Source organism: Oncorhynchus masou, chromosome 32, assembly GCF_036934945.1.
Source record: "Oncorhynchus masou masou isolate Uvic2021 chromosome 32, UVic_Omas_1.1, whole genome shotgun sequence".
NCBI lineage: Eukaryota > Metazoa > Chordata > Actinopteri > Salmoniformes > Salmonidae > Oncorhynchus > Oncorhynchus masou.
Window position 1 is genome coordinate 78,867,656 of NC_088243.1, and position 22,193 is coordinate 78,889,848.

General features: G+C 43.3%; 1 long non-coding RNA gene across 1 annotated transcript in view; it reads right to left on the reverse strand.

Annotated features, from left to right (window-relative positions):
• Window positions 1–1,751: 1,751 nt before the first annotated feature.
• LOC135526646 (uncharacterized) overlaps window positions 1,752–22,193 on the reverse strand; it is a 38,827-nt gene continuing 18,385 nt past the window's right edge. The window contains exon 3 of the long non-coding RNA XR_010453335.1: window positions 1,752–2,104. This is a non-coding gene — a long non-coding RNA (uncharacterized LOC135526646). The remainder of the gene's footprint in view (window positions 2,105–22,193) is intronic.

The following is a 22,193-nucleotide window of genomic DNA, read 5'->3' on the forward strand; positions in this document are numbered from 1 at the left end:
TTGTTTACTGATGTTCTTTCTCATCATATCAAAGACAGTGTCTGTCCTTACTCACAGTTCAGTGGGTTGTATCCAACACAATCTCCAAAGAAAATTGAGACATTCGCCTTAACTTCAGGCAATAGGATTATGGAGAGTCTTGCCCTTTCAAAGATGGCGTTAGTTGGAATGAATATCTAGTTGTAATTCTATATGTTCTGTTCTATGTTTTCTATTCTCCCTTATCTTCTCTCCCATGTTGATGTGAACTAATGCTGGTAACTAGTGGTTAAATTCACCACAGTCATTCCTCAGACACACGCTGTGTTCGTCTAATTCCCCATCCACAACAACAAAGGACGTCAGGCCTTTAGGGGCCTGCAGGGATACAGGCCAGACAAGAGACTGATGACAAACACTGGTATAATTAAGGCCATTGTTTCCCCTGTGGCTGGGCCTGCTCCATCCCTCTCTAGTCTCATCTGTTTTCATCCCCCTCTCTTGTGCTCTCAGTTTTCTCACATTCTCTGGATATGATGCTGTGAATCATGACGAGAGAGAGAGAGAGAGAGAGAGAGAGAGAGAGAGAGAAATAAATTAATTAATTAAACAAAAGAGAGAGGAAGAGAGACAGAGAGGAATACATTAAAAGAGAGAGGAAAAGAGAGATATAGAAAGAGATAGAGAGAGGAAGAGAGACAGAGAGGAATACATTAAAAGAGAGAGAGGAAAAGAGAGATATAGTAAGAAGGAGAGAGGAAAATATAGAGATATTGTGAGAGCGAGAGAAAGAGAGATAGAGAGAGGAGAGAGGAAAAGTGGTTAGGAAGTGCAGCTCAGTTTCCACCTCATTTTGTGGGCAGTGTGCACATAGCCTGTCTACTCTTGAGAGCCATGTCTGCCTACGGCGGCCTTTCTCAATAGCAAGGCTATGCTCACTGAGTCTGTACATAGTCAAAGCTTTCCTTAATTTTGGGTCACTCTCTCTCTCTCTGTCTCACTCTCTCTCTATCGCACTTTTCATCTCTCTCTCGCTCTCTCTCTCTCTCTCTCTCTCTCTCACTCTCTCTCTCTCTCTCACACACACTTTTCATCTCTCTCTCACACATTTCATCTCTCTCTCTCTATCTCACTTTTCACCTCTCTCTCTCTATCTCTCTCTCTATCTCACTTTTCATCTCTCTCTCTCTCTCTCTATATCTCACTTTTCATCTCTCTCTCTATCCCTCTCTCTATCTCTCTCTCTATCTCTCTCTCTATCTCACTTTTCATCTCTCTCTCTCTCTCTCTATATATATATATATATATATATATATATATATATCTCACTTTTCATCTCTCTCTATATCTCACTTTTCATCTCTCTCTCTCTCTCTCTCTCTCTCTCTCTCTCTCTCTCTATCTCTCTCTATATCTCACTTTTCATCTCTCTCTCTCTCTCTCTCTCTCTCTCTCTCTCCCTATGAGCTCTTCCCGAAATGCATCAATGTATTAAGACTATTTTTGTTATTGTTTCCCTTTCTTCTTCGCTGCTCATCTAATTGTTTGTTTAATTGTTTTTCACACAATAATGGATCCTGTCCCTTGGCCACAGAGCTCAGCTAAGACCTCTCTCTCTCTTGCTGCTTCTCTCTGAACCACTGTCAATCCCCCGTCAAGTGTTTAGACAGATTAAGGATTAGTCCGAAGAAATAAAAAACGTTTTATCATTTTAATTCTCTGAAAACATGGTTTATTGAAAAGGTACAATTTTCAAATTATAAGCTAAGTATAATAATCAGATTAGAATTGTATGCTTCCTTTTTTTCAGCTGCACCAATGTATCTCTACTTCCTGTTAATTGTAGTGGATTGCAGAAAAAAATCCCGCAATATTCTTGTAGTGTGTGTTTGTGTGTGTGTGTGTGTGTGTGTGTGTGTGTGTGTGTGTGTGTGTGTGTGTGTGTGTGTGTGTGTGTGTGTGTGTGTGTGTGTGTGTGTGTTTCTGACAGGTTTAGTGTTAGAGGTGGTTGATAGTTGGTGATCTAGCTGTGAATACATGGATATGTCCTCAGGCTAACTGTACGATCCCATCCCTGCTCCACACAGACAGAGAGCCTGAACACGGGGGGCTTGTTCACAATGATCTGTGGGATAGACAGACAAAATAGAAAGAGTGGGATGGAGGGAGAGAGAATAGAAACAGATAAAGTCCTCTTGTCCTCCCTCATACATGAGAAGCCCTGTGAGCAAGGTGTAAGAACCATCCTCAAATAAACTCTCCATCAAAATAGGTCTCTTCCTCCTCCTCCTTCTACTCTTCTTCCTCTGCAGGCAGTTAGGCTTATCCATCCTCTTCAGTCCTACCACTCACTTCTCCAAAAAACAAGTCTGCTTCCCAAATGGCACCATATTCACTGTATAGTGCATTACTGTTGACGAGGGCCCATAGGTAGTGCCTGTAGGAGATTGGTTGCCATTTGAATTCTATAGTGTATGTTTGCCACTCTGACCGACACAAGAGTACACAGATGCTCTGCTGACATAAACACTACACCACCAATCAGTAAATCCTAAACAACACACTGTAAAAAACATACATACCCCAACCAGAAGCCAGGATTACAGGCAACATCTGCACTGAGCTAAAGGCTAGAGCTGCCGTGTTTCAAGGAGCGTTGCTCTAACCCAGAAGCTTAAAATAAATCCCGCTATGCCCTCCTACGAACCGTGAAAGAGGCAAAGCGTCAATACAGGAATAAGATCGAATTGTAGTATACCGGCTCCGACGCTCGTCGCATGTCACAGGACTTGGAAACTATTACAGACTACAAAGGGAAGCACAGCCGCGAGCTGCCCAGTGACACGAGCCTATGAGATGAGCTAAATAACTTCTATGCTCACTTCGAGGCAGGCAATACTGAAGCATAAATGAGAGCATCAGCTGTTTCGGACGATTGTGTTGACATACTCTCCGCAGCCGATGTGAGTAAGATCTTTAAACAGGTCAACAGTCACAAGGACAGACAGATTACAAGGACATGTACTCTGAGCATGCGCTGATCAACTGGCAAGTGTCTTCACTGACATTTCCAACCTGTCCCTGACCGAGTCTGTAATACCAACATGTTACAAGCAGACCACCATAGTCCCTGTGCCCAAGAACACCAAGGTAACTTGCCTAAATGACTACCGACCCATAGCACTCACATCTGTAGACATTTGAAAGGTTGGTCATTGCTCACATCAACACCATTATCCCAGAAACCCTAGACACACTCCAATTTGCATACCACCCTAACAGATCCACTGATGATGCAATCTATATTACACTCCACACTGCCCTTTCCACCTGAACAAAATGAGCACCTATGTGAGAATGCTATTCATTGACTACAGCTCAGCGTTCAACACTACAGTGCACTCAAAGCTCATCACTAAGCTAAGGAACCTGGGATTAAACACCTCCCTCTGCAACTGAATCCTGGACTTCCTGACGGGCCGCCCCCAGGTGGTAAGGGTAGGTAATAACACATCCGCCACACTTATCCTCAACACAGGATCCCCTTAGGGGTGCGTGCTCAGCCCCCCCTGTACTCCCTGTTCACCCATGACTGCATGGCCAGGCACAACTCCAACACCATCATTAAGTTTGCCGACATCACAACAGTGGTCGTCCTGTTCCCTGACATAAGGGAACTTTTTGACATTTACCGTATGGTTAGTGAGAAAGTCCATATTGCAAATGTACCGTCCCTTACTAGACGTCCGAAAACATTTTTAAAATTCGGGGACGGCGTTGGGCCGAGCGGCAGGGCCAGACCTACCGGGAAGTCATCAAATGAACTTTGTCGGACATTCGGTTTTCGTTTTATAAAATAATCAAATTTTGGTCCATTTTTCCGCTATGCCGGAAAATCCCACAAGAGGGCATAGGCAATCATATTGCAATTTGACAAAACATCACGAATCACGACGGGCCATATCTCGAAAACTGAAAATATTTCGAAGCCGAAACTAGGTGAGCATAGTTTTGGCATAATGGGCAGTTGGCACGGAACAAGATGGCGTCTAGGCCTCAACGGTTTTTGAGTTATGGACATATTTCTGGTATTAAAGGTCCAAAATGAAAATAGAGAAATGATTTTTTCAATTCACGTCAAAGTCAAGGAGCCTCCGGTGTCAATAAAAAAAAATCAGCCATTTATCTATCGTCATTTAAGAGAAATCGTACGATGACAGATTTGTGATGTTCAAATATAGGTGTTTTTTTTTCAACGGTTACAGATCCAGTTGCAGGGTGTTCATACGAATATTTTTAAAGTGTGCTGCGGAGCTCTGCGACATTTCTGTCATTTTCTATGATTTTCTGAAATAACACACACTCACTAAACCCTCCGTAAATAACTCAGTTCTTAACGTAAAGACTTAAAACTCAGGATTCTGTAAAGGCATACCCCAATGAGGATATGAGTTTATTTATAGCTTCCTGTGCCAACAGGAAGTGGCTTAAATGGTGTCATAGTGGCTGTATCCAAGGGTTAAAAAGGTCAGATCTTTTCAAAAATTCATATGTGATTAGGCAACCCTCCTGAACTGTAAAATCAGTCATTTCTCCCAACAGATGTCAAAGAAAAGCTCTCACACACACACACAGCAAGGATGGAGTGACAAAGCGCGGTGTTTAAAGACACAGAGAGCAGGCAATGGCATAAACATAATCCCAAGGCCGTGCCGAGTCCAACGAGGCGCCCCGCTTGACCGTAGCTCGCTCGGTCTGAGCGCAGCGACCATGAGAAAAATAGGCCCACAATGAAGCCTGCACCACAATGTCATTTGATTTTGGGTGACAGCGGCGGAACCGTTAGGTTTAGAAAGACAATTCAACCACAGGAATGTTCCTAAGGTCCTCCCGATCTGTGCAAGCCTAACCTTGACTGTGTGGCATTAACCTTTCACAGTTAAAAGAAGGTGTTTACATCAAAACGTTTGCATTGACTTCTCTCCCCATAGTAATACATTGGCTTCACCTCGAAATTCAACCTGAGGCCTATGTGGGTTATGAATGCCTTATGAACCTGTCTTCTATGACATTCCATCAGACCACTATGAGGTCTACCTGTGTCAATTCTAAGCTTCCTGGAGCAACCGGAAGTGGTTAAATTGACCCAAAAGGTATTTGGATGTACATCACCACCAAAGGTGAAAATGACTCTGCATTCAACCCTGTGTAGATCAGTCAATTCTCAAGGTAAAGACTTAAAACTCAGGATTCTGTAAGTTTCTATGTCAATCAAGACATGTGTGTATTTATAGCTTCCTGTGCCAACCGGAAGTGCCATAATTGGTGTCTCAGGGGCTGTTTGGAAGGGTTAAAAAAATCAGATCTGTCCAAAACTTCATATGTGTGATTAGGCAACCCCCATGAACTGTAAATCAGTCATTTTTCCCATAGAAATTCAAAGGAAAACTAAATCACACAGATTCACAACTTGGATGGAGGGACGTATTATTGGGGTGCGTAGAGACTGACAGTGCCTCCAATAGTTAGCTTTGAATGATATCAAATTGACTGATGGACGGTGAATTGCAGGTGACTCTTGTCCATTTGCAATATGTTTAAGCGGTGAGGTACCATCACCAAAAGCGACATTCTGAAATCAACCCTAACGAGCGATGGAGAGGTACCAGTATCACTGCCCAGCCATCCCGAGGTCATCGGGCCAGTCAATTTGGCATTCCTGCACGATTTTTATAGCATGACAAATTGGTGATGGTGAATGCCCAGTTAACCATATTGCAAATGCACAGTGACTTTGCAAAAGTGAGAAAACATAAACAAATGGACATGATGAAATCAACACCACGAGTGATTGAAAGGAACAACAATCACTGCCCTGCCATCCCGAGTTCATCAGGCCAGTCAATTTTGCATTTCTGCAGGATTTTTGAGCATGTCAAATTTCTTATGACATTTGGCCCCCACAAAACATATGCCTTATGCACAAGTAAAAAATTAATAAAAATTATGATAATAAAATATGACTAAAGTATGTTGATACAGTTCTTATACATGTGTAATTGACACAAAATTCGAAAAAATTTCGAAAAACGGTCCAGAAAGCACTTTTTTAGGGGTGTGTGAAGTTTTTTATGAAATTTTGCAATTATTGACTTTTGACTTCCTATGAAATCATATTGCAAATGGAGAAAACACATGCAATAATGCGCAAGTAAAAAAATAATAATAATAATGATAATAAAATTGGACAAAAGTATATTCATACAGTTCTTACACATGTGTAATTGACAAAAAAAGCGAAAGAATTTCGAAAAACGGTCCAGAAAGCACTTTTTTAAGGGGTGATAAGTTTTTGACAAAAAAATCAATTTTTTCAAAATTTGGCTTTTGGATGTTGACTTGGAGTCCATTTTCAATATGAAAAACCACGGTGGAGCGCACACGCCACCTGTTGGATTTTTGAAGTGTTATAACTGGCAATAGCCATATGGCATTTGAAGTACATTTTGCATGAATCAACGCCGATTTGGGTGGTATTGGCCAATGTGTACATGGTTTGTACTATGCCAATAGTTTGCCATTCATTTTTGTCCAATACAGGGGGGTATTCCCTTACAATGATGAGACAGCCTATAGGGAGGAGGTCAGAGACCTGACCGTGTGGTGCAAGGATAACAACCTCTCCCTCAACGTGATCAAGGCAAAGGAGATCATTGTGGCCTACAGGAAAAGGAGGACTGAGCACGCCCCCATTCTCATCGATGGGGCTATAGTGGAGTATGTTGAGAGCTTCAAGTTCCTTGGTGTCCACATCACCAACAAACTAATATGGTCCAAACACACCAAGACAGTCGTGAAGAGGGCACAACAAAGCCTATTCACCCCCAGGAGACTGAAAAGATTGGGCATGGGTCCTCAGATCCTCAAAAAGTTCTACAGCTGCACCATCGAGAGCATCCTGACCGGTTGCATCACCGCCTGGTATGACAACTGCTCGGCCTCCGACCGCACGGCACTACAGAAGGCAGTGTGTACGGCCCAGTACATCACTGTGGCCAAGCTTCCTTTCATCCAGGACCTCGTTATCAGGCGGTGTCAGAGGAAGGCCTCCACATTGACCCTGTACCAGAATCCCCTATATATATCCTAAACATTGACCCTGTACCAGAATCCCCTATATATAGCCTAAACATTGACCCTGTACCAGAATCCCCTATATATAGCCTAAACATTGACCTTGTACCAGAATCCCCAATATATAGCCTATACATTGACCCTGTACCAGAATCCCCTATATATAGTCGGAAAATTGACCCTGTAACAGAATCCCCTATATATAGCCTGAAAATTGACCCTGTACCAGAATCCCCTATATATAGCCTAAACATTGACCCTGTACCAGAATCCCCTATAAATAGCCTCCACATTGACCCTGTACCAGAATCCCCTATATATAGCCTAAACATTGACCCTGTACCAGAATCCCCTATATATAGCCTAAACATTGACCCTGTACCAGAATCCCCTATATATAGCCTAAACACTGACCCTGTACCAGAATCCCCTGTATATAGCCTAAACATTGACCCTGTACCAGAATCCCCTATATATAGCGTAAACATTGACCCTGTACCAGAATCTCCTATATATAGCCTAAACATTGACCCTGTACCAGAATCCCCTATATATAGCCTAAACATTGACCCTGTACCAGTATCCCCTATATATAGCCTAAACATTGACCCTGTACCAGAATCCCCAGTATATAGCCTAAACATTGACCCTGTACCAGAATCCCCTATATATAGCCTCCACATTGACCCTGTACCAGAATCCCCTATATATACCCTAAACATTGACCCTGTACCAGAATCCCCTATATATAGCCTAAACATTGACCCTGTACCAGAATCTCCTATATATAGCCTAAACATTGACCCTGTACCAGAATCCCCTATATATAGCCTAAACATTGACCCTGTACCAGAATCCCCTATATATAGCCTCCACATTGACCCTGTACCAGAATCCCCTATATATATCCTAAACATTGACCCTGTACCAGAATCCCCTATATATAGCCTAAACATTGACCCTGTACCAGAATCCCCTTATATATAGCCTCCACATTGACCCTGTACCAGAATCCCCTATATATAGCCTCCACATTGACCCTGTACCAGAATCCCCTATATATAGCCTAAACATTGACCCTGTACCAGAATCCCCTATATATAGCCTCCACATCGACCCTGTTACAGAATCCACTATATATAGCCTCCACATTGACCCTGTACCAGAATCCCCTATATATAGCCTCCACATTGACCCTGTACCAGAATCCCCTATATATAGCCTAAACATTGACCCTGTACCAGAATCCGCTATATATAGCCTCCACATCGACCCTGTTACAGAATCCACTATATATAGCCTCCACATTGACCCTGTACCAGAATCCCCTATATATAGCCTAAACATTGACCCTGTACCAGAATCCCCTATATACAGCCTCCATATTGACCCTGTACCAGAATCCCCTATATATAGCCTGAAAATTGACCCTGTACCAGAATCCCCTATATATAGCCTAAACATTGACCCTGTACCAGAATCCCCTATATACAGCCTCCATATTGACCCTGTACCAGAATCCCTATATATAGCCTAAACATTGACCCTGTACCAGAATCCCTATATATAGCCTAAACATTGACCCTGTACCAGAATCCCCTATATATAGCCTCCACATTGACCCTGTACCAGAATCCCCTATATATAGCCTCCATATTGACCCTGTACCAGAATCCCCTATATATAGCCTAAACATTGACCCTGTACCAGAATCCCCTATATATAGCCTGAACATTGACCCTGTACCAGAATCCCCTATATATAGCCTCCACATTGACCCTGTTACAGAATCCCCTATATATAGCCTCCACATTGACCCTGTTACAGAATCCCCTATATATAGCCTCCACATTGACCCTGTACCAGAATCCCCTATATATAGCCTAAACATTGACCCTGTACCAGAATCCCCTATATATAGCCTAAACATTGACCCTGTACCAGAATCCCCTATATATATCCTAAACATTGACCCTGTACCAGAATCCCCTATATATAGCCTCCACATTGACCCTGTACCAGAATCCCCTATATATAGCCTCCACATTGACCCTGTACCAGAATCCCCTATATATAGCCTAAACATTGACCCTGTACCAGAATCCCCTATATATAGCCTCCACATTGACCTTGTACCAGAATCCCCTATATATAGCCTAAACATTGACCCTGTACCAGAATCCCCTATATATAGCCTCCACATTGACCCTGTACCAGAATCCCCTATATATAGCCTAAACATTGACCCTGTACCAGAATCACCTATATATAGCCTGAACATTGACCCTGCACCAGAATCCCCTATATATAGCCTCCACATTGACCCTGTACCAGAATCCCCTATATATAGCCTAAACATTGACCCTGTACCAGAATCCCCTGTATATAGCCTAAACATTGACCCTGTACCAGAATCCCCTATATATAGCCTAAACATTGACCCTGTACCAGAATCCCCTATATATAGCCTGAACATTGACCCTGTACCAGAATCCCCTATATATAGCCTGAACATTGACCCTGCACCAGAATCCCCTATATTTAGCCTAAACATTGACCCTGTACCAGAATCCCCTATATATAGCCTCCACATTGACCCTGTACCAGAATCACCTATATATAGCCTGAACATTGACCCTGCACCAGAATCACCTATATATAGCCTGAACATTGACCCTGTACCAGAATCCCCTATATATAGCCTCCACATTGACCCTGTACCAGAATCCCCTATATATAGCCTAAACATTGACCCTGTACCAGAATCCACTATATATAGCCTAAACATTGACCCTGTACCAGAATCCCCTATATATAGCCTCCACATTGACCCTGTACCAGAATCCCCTATATATAGCCTAAACATTGACCCTGTACCAGAATCCCCTATATATATCCTAAACATTGACCCTGTACCAGAATCCCCTATATATAGCCTCCATATTGACCCTGTACCAGAATCCCCTATATATAGCCTAAACATTGACCCTGTACCAGAATCCCCTATATTTAGCCTAAACATTGACCCTGTACCAGAATCCCCTATATATAGCCTGAAAATTGACCCTGTACCAGAATCCCCTATATATAGCCTAAACATTGACCCTGTACCAGAATCCCCTATATATAGCCTCCACATTGACCCTGTAACAGAATCCCCTATATATAGCCTAAACATTGACCCTGTACCAGAATCCCCTATATATAGCCTAAACATTGACCCTGTACCAGAATCCCCTATATATAGCCTAAACACTGACCCTGTACCAGAATCCCCTGTATATAGCCTAAACATTGACCCTGTACCAGAATCCCCTATATATAGCCTAAACATTGACACTGTACCAGAATATCCTATATATAGCCTAAACATTGACCCTGTACCAGAATCCCCTGTATATAGCCTAAACATTGACCCTGTACCAGAATCCCCTATATATAGCCTCCACATTGACCCTGAACCAGAATCCCCTATATATAGCCTAAACATTGACCCTGTACCAGAATCCCCTATATATAGCCTAAACATTGACCCTGTACCAGAATCCCCTATATATATCCTACACATTGACCTTGTACCAGAATCCCCTATATATAGCCTCCACATTGACCCTGTACCAGAATCCCCTGTATATAGCCTAAACATTGACCCTGTACCAGTATCCCCTATATATAGCCTAAACATTGACCCTGTACCAGAATCCACTATATATATATTAAACATTGACCCTGTACCAGAATCCACTTTTATAGCCTAAACATTGACCCTGTACCAGAATCCCCTATATATAGCCTAAACATTGACACTGTACCAGAATCCCCTATATATATCCTAAACATTGACCCTGTACCAGAATCCCCTGTATATAGCCTAAACATTGACCCTGTACCAGAATCCCCTATATATATCCTAAACATTGACCCTGTACCAGAATCCCCTATATATAGCCTAAACATTGACCCTGTACCAGAATCCCTATATATAGCCTAAACATTGACCCTGTACCAGAATCCCCTATATATAGCCTCCACATTGACCCTGTACCAGAATCCCTTATATATAGCCTCCACATTGACCCTGTACCAGAATCCCCTATATATAGCCTCCACATTGACCCTGTACCAGAATCCCTTATATATAGCCTCCACATTGACCCTGTACCAGAATCCCCTATATATAGCCTAAACATTGACCCTGTACCAGAATCCCTATATAGCCTAAACATTGACCCTGTACCAGAATCCCCTATATATAGCCTCCACATTGACCCTGTACCAGAATCCCCTATATATAGCCTAAACATTGACCCTGTACCAGAATCCCCTATATATAGCCTAAACATTGACCCTGTACCAGAATCCCCTATATATAGCCTCCACATTGACCCTGTACCAGAATCCCCTATATATAGCCTAAACATTGACCCTGTACCAGATTCCCCTGTATATAGCCTAAACATTGACCATGTACCAGATTCCCCTATATATAGCCTAAACATTGACCCTGTACCAGAATCCCCTGTATATAGCCTAAACATTGACCCTGTACCAGTATCCCCTATATATAGCCTAAACATTGACCCTGTACCAGAATCCCCTATATATAGCCTAAACATTGACCCTGTACCAGAATTCGCTTTATATGGCCTCCACTTTGACCCTGTACCAGAATCCCCTATATATAGCCTAAACATTGACACTGTTCCAGAATCCCCTATATATAGCCTAAACATTGACCCTGTACCAGTATCCCCTATATATAGCCTAAACATTGACCCTGTACCAGAATCCCCTATATATAGCCTAAACATTGACCCTGTACCAGAATTCGCTTTATATGGCCTCCACATTGACCCTGTACCAGAATCCCCTATATATAGCCTAAACATTGACCCTGTACCAGAATCCCCAGTATATAGCCTAAACATTGACCCTGTACCAGAATCCCCTATATATAGCCTCCACATTGAGCCTGTACCAGAATCCCCTATATATAGCCTAAACATTGACCCTGTACCAGAATCCCCTATATATAGCCTAAACATTGACCCTGTACCAGAATCCCCTATATATAGCCTCCACATTGACCCTGTTACAGAATCCCCTATATATAGCCTCCACATTGACCCTGTACCAGAATCCCCTATATATAGCCTAAACATTGACCCTGTACCAGAATCCCCTATATATAGCCTAAACATTGACCCTGTACCAGAATCCCCTATATATATCCTAAACATTGACCCTGTACCAGAATCCCCTATATATAGCCTCCACATTGACCCTGTACCAGAATCCCCTATATATAGCCTCCACATTGACCCTGTACCAGAATCCCCTATATATAGCCTAAACATTGACCCTGTACCAGAATCCCCTATGTATAGCCTGAAAATTGACCCTGTACCAGAATCCCCTATATATAGCCTCCACATTGACCCTGTACCAGAATCCCCTATATATAGCCTAAACATTGACCCTGTACCAGAATCCCCTATATATAGCCTGAAAATTGACCCTGTACCAGAATCCCCTATAAATAGCCTAAACATTGACCCTGTACCAGAATCCCCTATATATAGCCTCCACATTGACCCTGTTACAGAATCCCCTATATATAGCCTCCACATTGACCCTGTACCAGAATCCCCTATATATAGCCTCCACATTGACCCTGTTACAGAATCCCCTATATATAGCCTCCACATTGACCCTGTTACAGAATCCCCTATATATAGCCTCCACATTGACCCTGTACCAGAATCCCCTATATATAGCCTAAACATTGACCCTGTACCAGAATCCCCTATATATAGCCTCCACATTGACCCTGTTACAGAATCCCCTATATATAGCCTCCACATTGACCCTGTACCAGAATCCACAATATATATCCTAAACATTGACCCTGTACCAGAATCCCCTATATATAGCCTCCACATTGACCCTGTACCAGAATCCCCTATATATAGCCACCACATTGACCCTGTACCAGAATCCCCTATATATAGCCTAAACATTGACCCTGTACCAGAATCCCCTAAATATAGCCTGAAAATTGACCCTGTACCAGAATCCCCTATATATAGCCTCCACATTGACCCTGTACCAGAATCCCCTATATATAGCCTAAACATTGACCCTGTACCAGAATCCCCTATATATAGCCTAAACATTGACCCTGTACCAGAATCCCCTATATATATCCTAAACATTGACCCTGTACCAGAATCCCCTATATATAGCCTCCACATTGACCCTGTACCAGAATCCCCTATATATAGCCTGAAAATTGACCCTGTACCAGAATCCCCTATATATAGCCTCCACATTGACCCTGTACCAGAATCCCCTATATATAGCCTCCACATTGACCCTGTACCAGAATCCCCTATATATAGCCTCCACATCGACCCTGTTACAGAATCCAATATATAGAGCCTCCACATTGACCCTGTACCAGAATCCCCTATATATAGCCTAAACATTGACCCTGTACCAGAATCCACTATATATAGCCTCCATATTGACCCTGTACCAGAATCCCCTATATATAGCCTAAACATTGACCCTGTACCAGATCCACTATATTTAGCCTAAACATTGACCCTGTACCAGAATCCCCTATATATAGCCTGAAAATTGACCCTGTACCAGAATCCCCTATATATAGCCTCCACATTGACCCTGTACCAGAATCCCCTATATATATCCTAAACATTGACCCTGTACCAGAATCCCCTATATATATCCTAAACATTGACCCTGTACCAGAATCCCCTATATATAGCCTAAACATTGACCCTGTACCAGAATCCCCTATATATAGCCTCCACATTGACCCTGTAACAGAATCCCCTATATATAGCCTAAACATTGACCCTGTACCAGAATCCCCTATATATAGCCTAAACATTGACCCTGTACCAGAATCCCCTATATATAGCCTAAACACTGACCCTGTACCAGAATCCCCTGTATATAGCCTAAACATTGACCCTGTACCAGAATCCCCTATATATAGCCTAAACATTGACACTGTACCAGAATATCCTATATATAGCCTAAACATTGACCCTGTACCAGAATCCCCTGTATATAGCCTAAACATTGACCCTGTACCAGAATCCCCTATATATAGCCTCCACATTGACCCTGAACCAGAATCCCCTATATATAGCCTAAACATTGACCCTGTACCAGAATCCCCTATATATAGCCTAAACATTGACCCTGTACCAGAATCCCCTATATATATCCTACACATTGACCTTGTACCAGAATCCCCTATATATAGCCTCCACATTGACCCTGTACCAGAATCCCCTGTATATAGCCTAAACATTGACCCTGTACCAGTATCCCCTATATATAGCCTAAACATTGACCCTGTACCAGAATCCACTATATATATCCTAAACATTGACCCTGTACCTGAATCCACTTTTATAGCCTAAACATTGACCCTGTACCAGAATCCCCTATATATAGCCTAAACATTGACACTGTACCAGAATCCCCTATATATATCCTAAACATTGACCCTGTACCAGAATCCCCTGTATATAGCCTAAACATTGACCCTGTACCAGAATCCCCTATATATATCCTAAACATTGACCCTGTACCAGAATCCCCTATATATAGCCTCCACATTGACCCTGTACCAGAATCCCCTATATATAGCCTAAACATTGACCCTGTACCAGAATCCCCTGTATATAGCCTAAACATTGACCCTGTACCAGATTCCCCTATATATAGCCTAAACATTGACCCTGTACCAGAATCCCCTGTATATAGCCTAAACATTGACCCTGCACCAGTATCCCCTATATATAGCCTAAACATTGACCCTGTACCAGAATCCCCTATATATAGCCTAAACATTGACCCTGTACCAGAATTCGCTATATATAGCCTCCACATTGACCCTGTACCAGAATCCCCTATATATAGCCTAAACATTGACCCTGTAACAGAATCCCCAGTATATAGCCTAAACATTGACCCTGTACCAGAATCCCCTATATATAGCCTCCACATTGACCCTGTACCAGAATCCCCTATATATAGCCTGAACATTGACCCTGTACCAGAATCCCCTATATATAGCCTCCACATTGACCCTGTTACAGAATCCCCTATATATAGCCTCCACATTGACCCTGTACCAGAATCCCCTATATATAGCCTAAACATTGACCCTGTACCAGAATCCCCTATATATAGCCTCCACATTGACCCTGTTACAGAATCCCCTATATATAGCCTCCACATTGACCCTGTACCAGAATCCCCTATATATAGCCTAAACATTGACCCTGTACCAGAATCCCCTATATATAGCCTAAACATTGACCCTGTACCAGAATCCCCTATATATATCCTAAACATTGACCCTGTACCAGAATCCCCTATATATAGCCTCCACATTGACCCTGTACCAGAATCCCCTATATATAGCCTCCACATTGACCCTGTACCAGAATCCCCTATATATAGCCTAAACATTGACCCTGTACCAGAATCCCCTATATATAGCCTCCATATTGACCCTGTACCAGAATCCCCTATATATAGCCTAAACATTGACCCTGTACCAGAATCCACTATATTTAGCCTAAACATTGACCCTGTACCAGAATCCCCTATATATAGCCTGAAAATTGACCCTGTACCAGAATCCCCTATATATAGCCTAAACATTGACCCTGTACCAGAATCCCCTATATATAGCCTCCACATTGACCCTGTAACAGAATCCCCTATATATAGCCTAAACATTGACCCTGTACCAGAATCCCCTATATATAGCCTAAACATTGACCCTGTACCAGAATCCCCTATATATAGCCTAAACACTGACCCTGTACCAGAATCCCCTGTATATAGCCTAAACATTGACCCTGTACCAGAATCCCCTATATATATCCTAAACATTGACCCTGTACCAGAATCCCCTGTATATAGCCTAAACATTGACCCTGTACCAGAATCCCCTATATATAGCCTAAACACTGACCCTGTACCAGAATCCCCTGTATATAGCCTAAACACTGACCCTGTACCAGAATCCCCTGTATATAGCCTAAACATTGACCCTGTACCAGAATCCCCTATATATAGCCTAAACACTGACCCTGTACCAGAATCCCCTGTATATATCCTAAACATTGACCCTGTACCAGAATCCCCTGTATATAGCCTAAACATTGACCCTGTACCAGAATCCCCTATATATAGCCTAAACATTGACACTGTATCAGAATATCCTATATATAGCCTAAACATTGACCCTGTACCAGAATCCCCTGTATATAGCCTAAACATTGACCCTGTACCAGAATCCCCTATATATAGCCTCCACATTGACCCTGAACCAGAATCCCCTATATATAGCCTAAACATTGACCCTGTACCAGAATCCCCTATATATAGCCTAAACATTGACCCTGTACCAGAATCCCCTATATATATCCTACACATTGACCTTGTACCAGAATCCCCTATATATAGCCTCCACATTGACCCTGTACCAGAATCCCCTGTATATAGCCTAAACATTGACCCTGTACCAGTATCCCCTATATATAGCCTAAACATTGACCCTGTACCAGAATACACTATATATATCCTAAACATTGACCCTGTACCTGAATCCACTTTTATAGCCTAAACATTGACCCTGTACCAGAATCCCCTATATATAGCCTAAACATTGACACTGTACCAGAATCCCCTATATATATCCTAAACATTGACCCTGTACCAGAATCCCCTGTATATAGCCTAAACATTGACCCTGTACCAGAATCCCCTATATATAGCCTAAACATTGACCCTGTACCAGAATCCCCTATATATAGCCTAAACATTGACCCTGTACCAGAATCCCCTATATATATCCTAAACATTGACCCTGTACCAGAATCCCCTATATATAGCCTCCACATTGACCCTGTACCAGAATCCCCTATATATAGCCTAAACATTGACCCTGTACCAGAATCCCCTGTATATAGCCTAAACATTGACCCTGTACCAGATTCCCCTATATATAGCCTAAACATTGACCCTGTACCAGAATCCCCTATATATATCCTAAACATTGACCCTGTACCAGAATCCCCTATATATAGCCTCCATATTGACCCTGTACCAGAATCCCCTATATATAGCCTAAACATTGACCTTGTACCAGAATCCCCTATATTTAGCCTAAACATTGACCCTGTACCAGAATCCCCTATATATAGCCTCCACATTGACCCTGAACCAGAATCCCCTATATATAGCCTAAACATTGACCCTGTACCAGAATCCCCTATATATAGCCTAAACATTGACCCTGTACCAGAATTCCCTATATATATCCTAAACATTGACCCTGTACCAGAATCCCCTATATATAGCCTCCACATTGACCCTGTACCAGAATCCCCTGTATATAGCCTAAACATTGACCCTGTACCAGAATCCCCTATATATATCCTAAACATTGACCTGTACCAGAATCCCCTGTATATAGCCTCCACATTGACCCTGTACCAGAATCCCCTGTATATAGCCTAAACATTGACCCTGTACCAGAATCCCCTATATATATCCTAAACATTGACCTGTACCAGAATCCCCTGTATATAGCCTAAACATTGACCCTGTACCAGAATCCCCTATATATAGCCTAAACATTGACCCTGTACCAGAATCCCCTATATATATCCTAAACATTGACCCTGTACCAGAATCCCCTGTATATAGCCTAAACATTGACCCTGTACCAGAATCCCCTATATATAGCCTAAACATTGACCCTGTACCAGAATCCCCTATATATAGCCTAAACATTGACCCTGTACCAGAATCCCCTATATATAGCCTCCACATTGACCCTGTACCAGAATCCCCTATATATAGCCTAAACATTGACCCTGTACCAGAATCCCCTGTATATAGCCTAAACATTGACCATGTACCAGATTCCCCTATATATAGCCTAAACATTGACCCTGTACCAGAATCCCCTGTATATAGCCTAAACATTGACCCTGTACCAGTATCCCCTATATATAGCCTAAACATTGACCCTGTACCAGAATCCCCTATATATAGCCTAAACATTGACCCTGTACCAGAATCCCCTGTATATAGCCTAAACATTGACCCTGTACCAGTATCCCCTATATATAGCCTAAACATTGACCCTGTACCAGAATCCCCTATATATAGCCTAAACATTGACCCTGTACCAGAATTCGCTTTATATGGCCTCCACATTGACCCTGTCCCAGAATCCCCTATATATAGCCTAAACATTGACCCTGTACCAGAATCCCCAGTATATAGCCTAAACATTGACCCTGTACCAGAATCCCCTATATATAGCCTCCACATTGAGCCTGTACCAGAATCCCCTATATATAGCCTAAACATTGACCCTGTACCAGAATCCCCTATATATAGCCTAAACATTGACCCTGTACCAGAATCCCCTAAAAATATCCTAAACATTGACCCTGTACCATAATCCCCTATATATAGCCTCCACATTGACCCTGTACCAGAATCCCCTATATATAGCCTAAACATTGACCCTGTACCATAATCCCCTATATATAGGGGGCTATACTTTGCGGGCTATAATCAGCTTTGTCTCAGGATGGTAAGTTGGTGGTTGAAGATATCCCTCCAGTGGTGTGGGGGCTGTGCTTTGGCATAGTGGGTGGGGTTATATCCTTCCTGTTTGGCCCTGTCCGGGGGTGTCCTCGGGTGGGGCCACAGTGTCTCCTGACCCCTCCTGTCTCAGCCTCCAGTATTTATGCTGCAGTAGTTTATGTGTCGGGGGGCTGGGGTCAGTTTGTTATATCTGGAGTACTTCTCCTGTCCAATTCGGTGTCCTGTGTGAATCTAAGTGTGCGTTCTCTAATTCTCTCCTTCTCTCTCTCGGAGGACCTGAGCCCTAGGACCATGCCCCAGGACTACCTGACATGATGACTCCTTGCTGTCCCCAGTCCACCTGGCCGTGCTGCTGCTCCAGTTTCAACTGAACCGCGGCCCTAGGACCATGCCCCAGGACTACTTGACATGATGACTCCTTGCTGTCCCCAGTCCACCTGGCCGTGCTGCTGCTCCAGTTTCAACTGTTCTGCCTTATTATTATTCGACCATGCTGGTCATTTATGAACATTTGAACATCTTGGCCATGTTCTGTTATAATCTCTACCCGGCACAGCCAGAAGAGGACTGGCCACCCCACATAGCCTGGTTCCTCTCTAGGTTTCTTCCTAGGTTTTGGCTTTTCTAGGGAGTTTTTCCTAGCCACCGTGCTTCTACACCTGCTTGGGGTTTTAGGCTGGGTTTCTGTACAGCACTTTGAGATATCAGCTGATGTACGAAGGGCTATATAAATAAATTTGATTTGATTTTGATTTATAGCCTAAACATTGACCCTGTAACGGAATCCCCTATATATAGCCTAAACATTGACCCTGTACCAGAATCCACTATATATAGCCTAAACATTGACCCTGTACCAGAATCCCCTATATATAGCCTAAACATTGAACATGTAGCAGAATCGCCTATATATAGCCTCCACATTGACCCTGTACCAGAATCCCCTATATATAGCCTAAACATTGACCCTGTACCAGAATCCCCTATATATAGCCTCCACATTGACCCTGTACCAGAATCCCCTATATATAGCCTAAACACTGACCCTGTACCAGAATCCCCTATATATAGCCTAAACACTCACCCTGTACCAGAATCCCCTATATATAGCCTCGCTGCTGTTATTTTATTGTTGCTCCTCAATTGTTTGTTATATTTCAATTTTTTTCATAAAGCTGCACTGTTGGTAAGGACTTGTAAGTAAGCATTTCACTGTAAGGTGAAACACCTGTTGTATTCGGCGCATGTGCAATAATATTTGATTCGATTTTTGATTTGATTTTTATCATATTACTCTTACGGCTCTCGTTGGTGGTAGAAAGAGTAGACCAAGGCGCAGCGTGGAAAGTGTTCATGATTTTTATTTAAAGAACACTCAAACAAAATAACAAAATCTAAAACGAAAACGCAGTTCTGTCAGGCAACAGTAACTAAACAGAAGACAAGATCCCACAACCTAACGGTGGGAAAAAGGGCTGCCTAAGTATGATCCCCAATCAGAGACAATGATAGCTGCCTCTGATTAGCAACCACACTCGGCCAAAAACAAAGAAACAGAAGACATAGAATTTCCCACCCGAGTCACACCCTGACCTAACCAAACATAGAGAATAATAAGGATCTCTAAGGTCAGGGCGTGACAGGTTCATCACTGGAGGCTTCAGGCCATGGATCATCACTGGAGGACTCGTGCCATGGATCATCACTGGAGGCCTCGTGCATTGGATCATCACTGGAGGCTTCGGGCCATGGATCATCACTCGAGGCTTCGGGCCATGGATCATCACTGGAGGCCTCGTGCATTGGATCATCACTGGAGGCTTCTTGCCATGGATCATCACTTTAGGCCTCGTGCATTGGATCATCACTGGAGGCTTCGGGCCATGGATCATCACTGGAGGCTTCGGGCCATGGACATTCACTGGAGGCTTCGGGCCATGGATCATCACTGGAGGCTTCGGGCCATGGATCATCACTGGAGGCTTCGGGCCATGGACATTCACTGGAGGCTTCGGGCCATGGATCATCACTGGAGGCTTCGGGCCATGGATCATCACTGGAGGCTTCGGGCCATGGATCATCACTGGAGGCTTCGTACGTACCGGAACAGGTCTCACAGGACTGCGGAGACGTACTAGAAGCCTGGTGCGTGGAGCTGCCACAACGTGTACTGGCTGAATACCCACTTTAGCTCGGTGAGTGTGGAAAGCTGGCACAGGACGCACTGGGCTATGAAGGCGCACTGGAGGCATAGTGTGTAGAGCCAGCGCAGGATATACTGGGTCGTGGAGTATTGGGAAAGGGTCTAGAGTACAAAGAGTTGTCACAAAGAAGTGCCTCAATTTGTACCATTTTGACATTATCTGAGAGCGAATAGCCTTGGCCCCTGGCTAACTATGTCTAAGGATAGCACAGAGCAGCCTCCACAGCACAGCCTCTTTCTATCTCTGTTTCTGCAGTTTCCACTCTCCGCATGGCACAGTATAGAAAAAGGCAGGTATAACCCTGGTACATTAATAGTTTTATCTATAACACTTGGATATGTGTTGGATATGTAACCATGGAATAATTGCAATAGCTTAGCGATGGCTGGAGTTCTGTTCTTTAAGCTGACGCAGGTCCTGTCGTGTGCCGTGTAACCAGCTTGTTTCGGAATTTAGAATTCCCCGTCGGAATAGTAAGTGGTTCCTTTGGTTCTATGGGGTCTCCAAGGCCGAAATAGTTCCGGTCGGCTCAGACATCTGGCAGTTTACCATTTTTATTCCATGTTTCGTTGGGTAACCTGGAATCTGGCACACAAATGGCCTCGGAGAACCCCTAAGCTGCTTTGAACGGTGTTAATGAAAGATGTACAGTAATGTGGAACAATATGGAAATGTGCTTTCCCTCTCTCACATAAACTCACTATTACACACTCACACTCATACACACACCATCCAGTCCACCCCCCAACCCCCCTCCACACACACCTTCTGCCCCCCCCCCACACACACTCACACTCATACACACACCATCCAGTCCACCCCCAACCCCCTCCACACACACCTTCTGCCCCCCCCCCCCCCGCACACACACGCATTCATTTTATTCAACCCTGTGACAAGAAAACAAATGATGATTTATGTTCAATCTGAATAGCCCATTAGTGTATAGAAGCCTTCCGTCTCTGCTAGGAAGCGTTATGCTGTAGACTAGAAACCTCACCATGTTGTTTCCTGGTCCAGCTCTACGCTAGTTCTCTTCTCAGGGGGACCAGCACCAGTTGTTACTGTTCAACTGCTCTATTCCTGCCAGCCTGCCTACCTGCCAGCCTGCCTGCCCGCCAGCCTGCCTGCCCGCCAGCCTGTCTGCCAGCTACAAACCCACACAGAGGCATATGGTGGCTTGATGTTGTTAGCTCG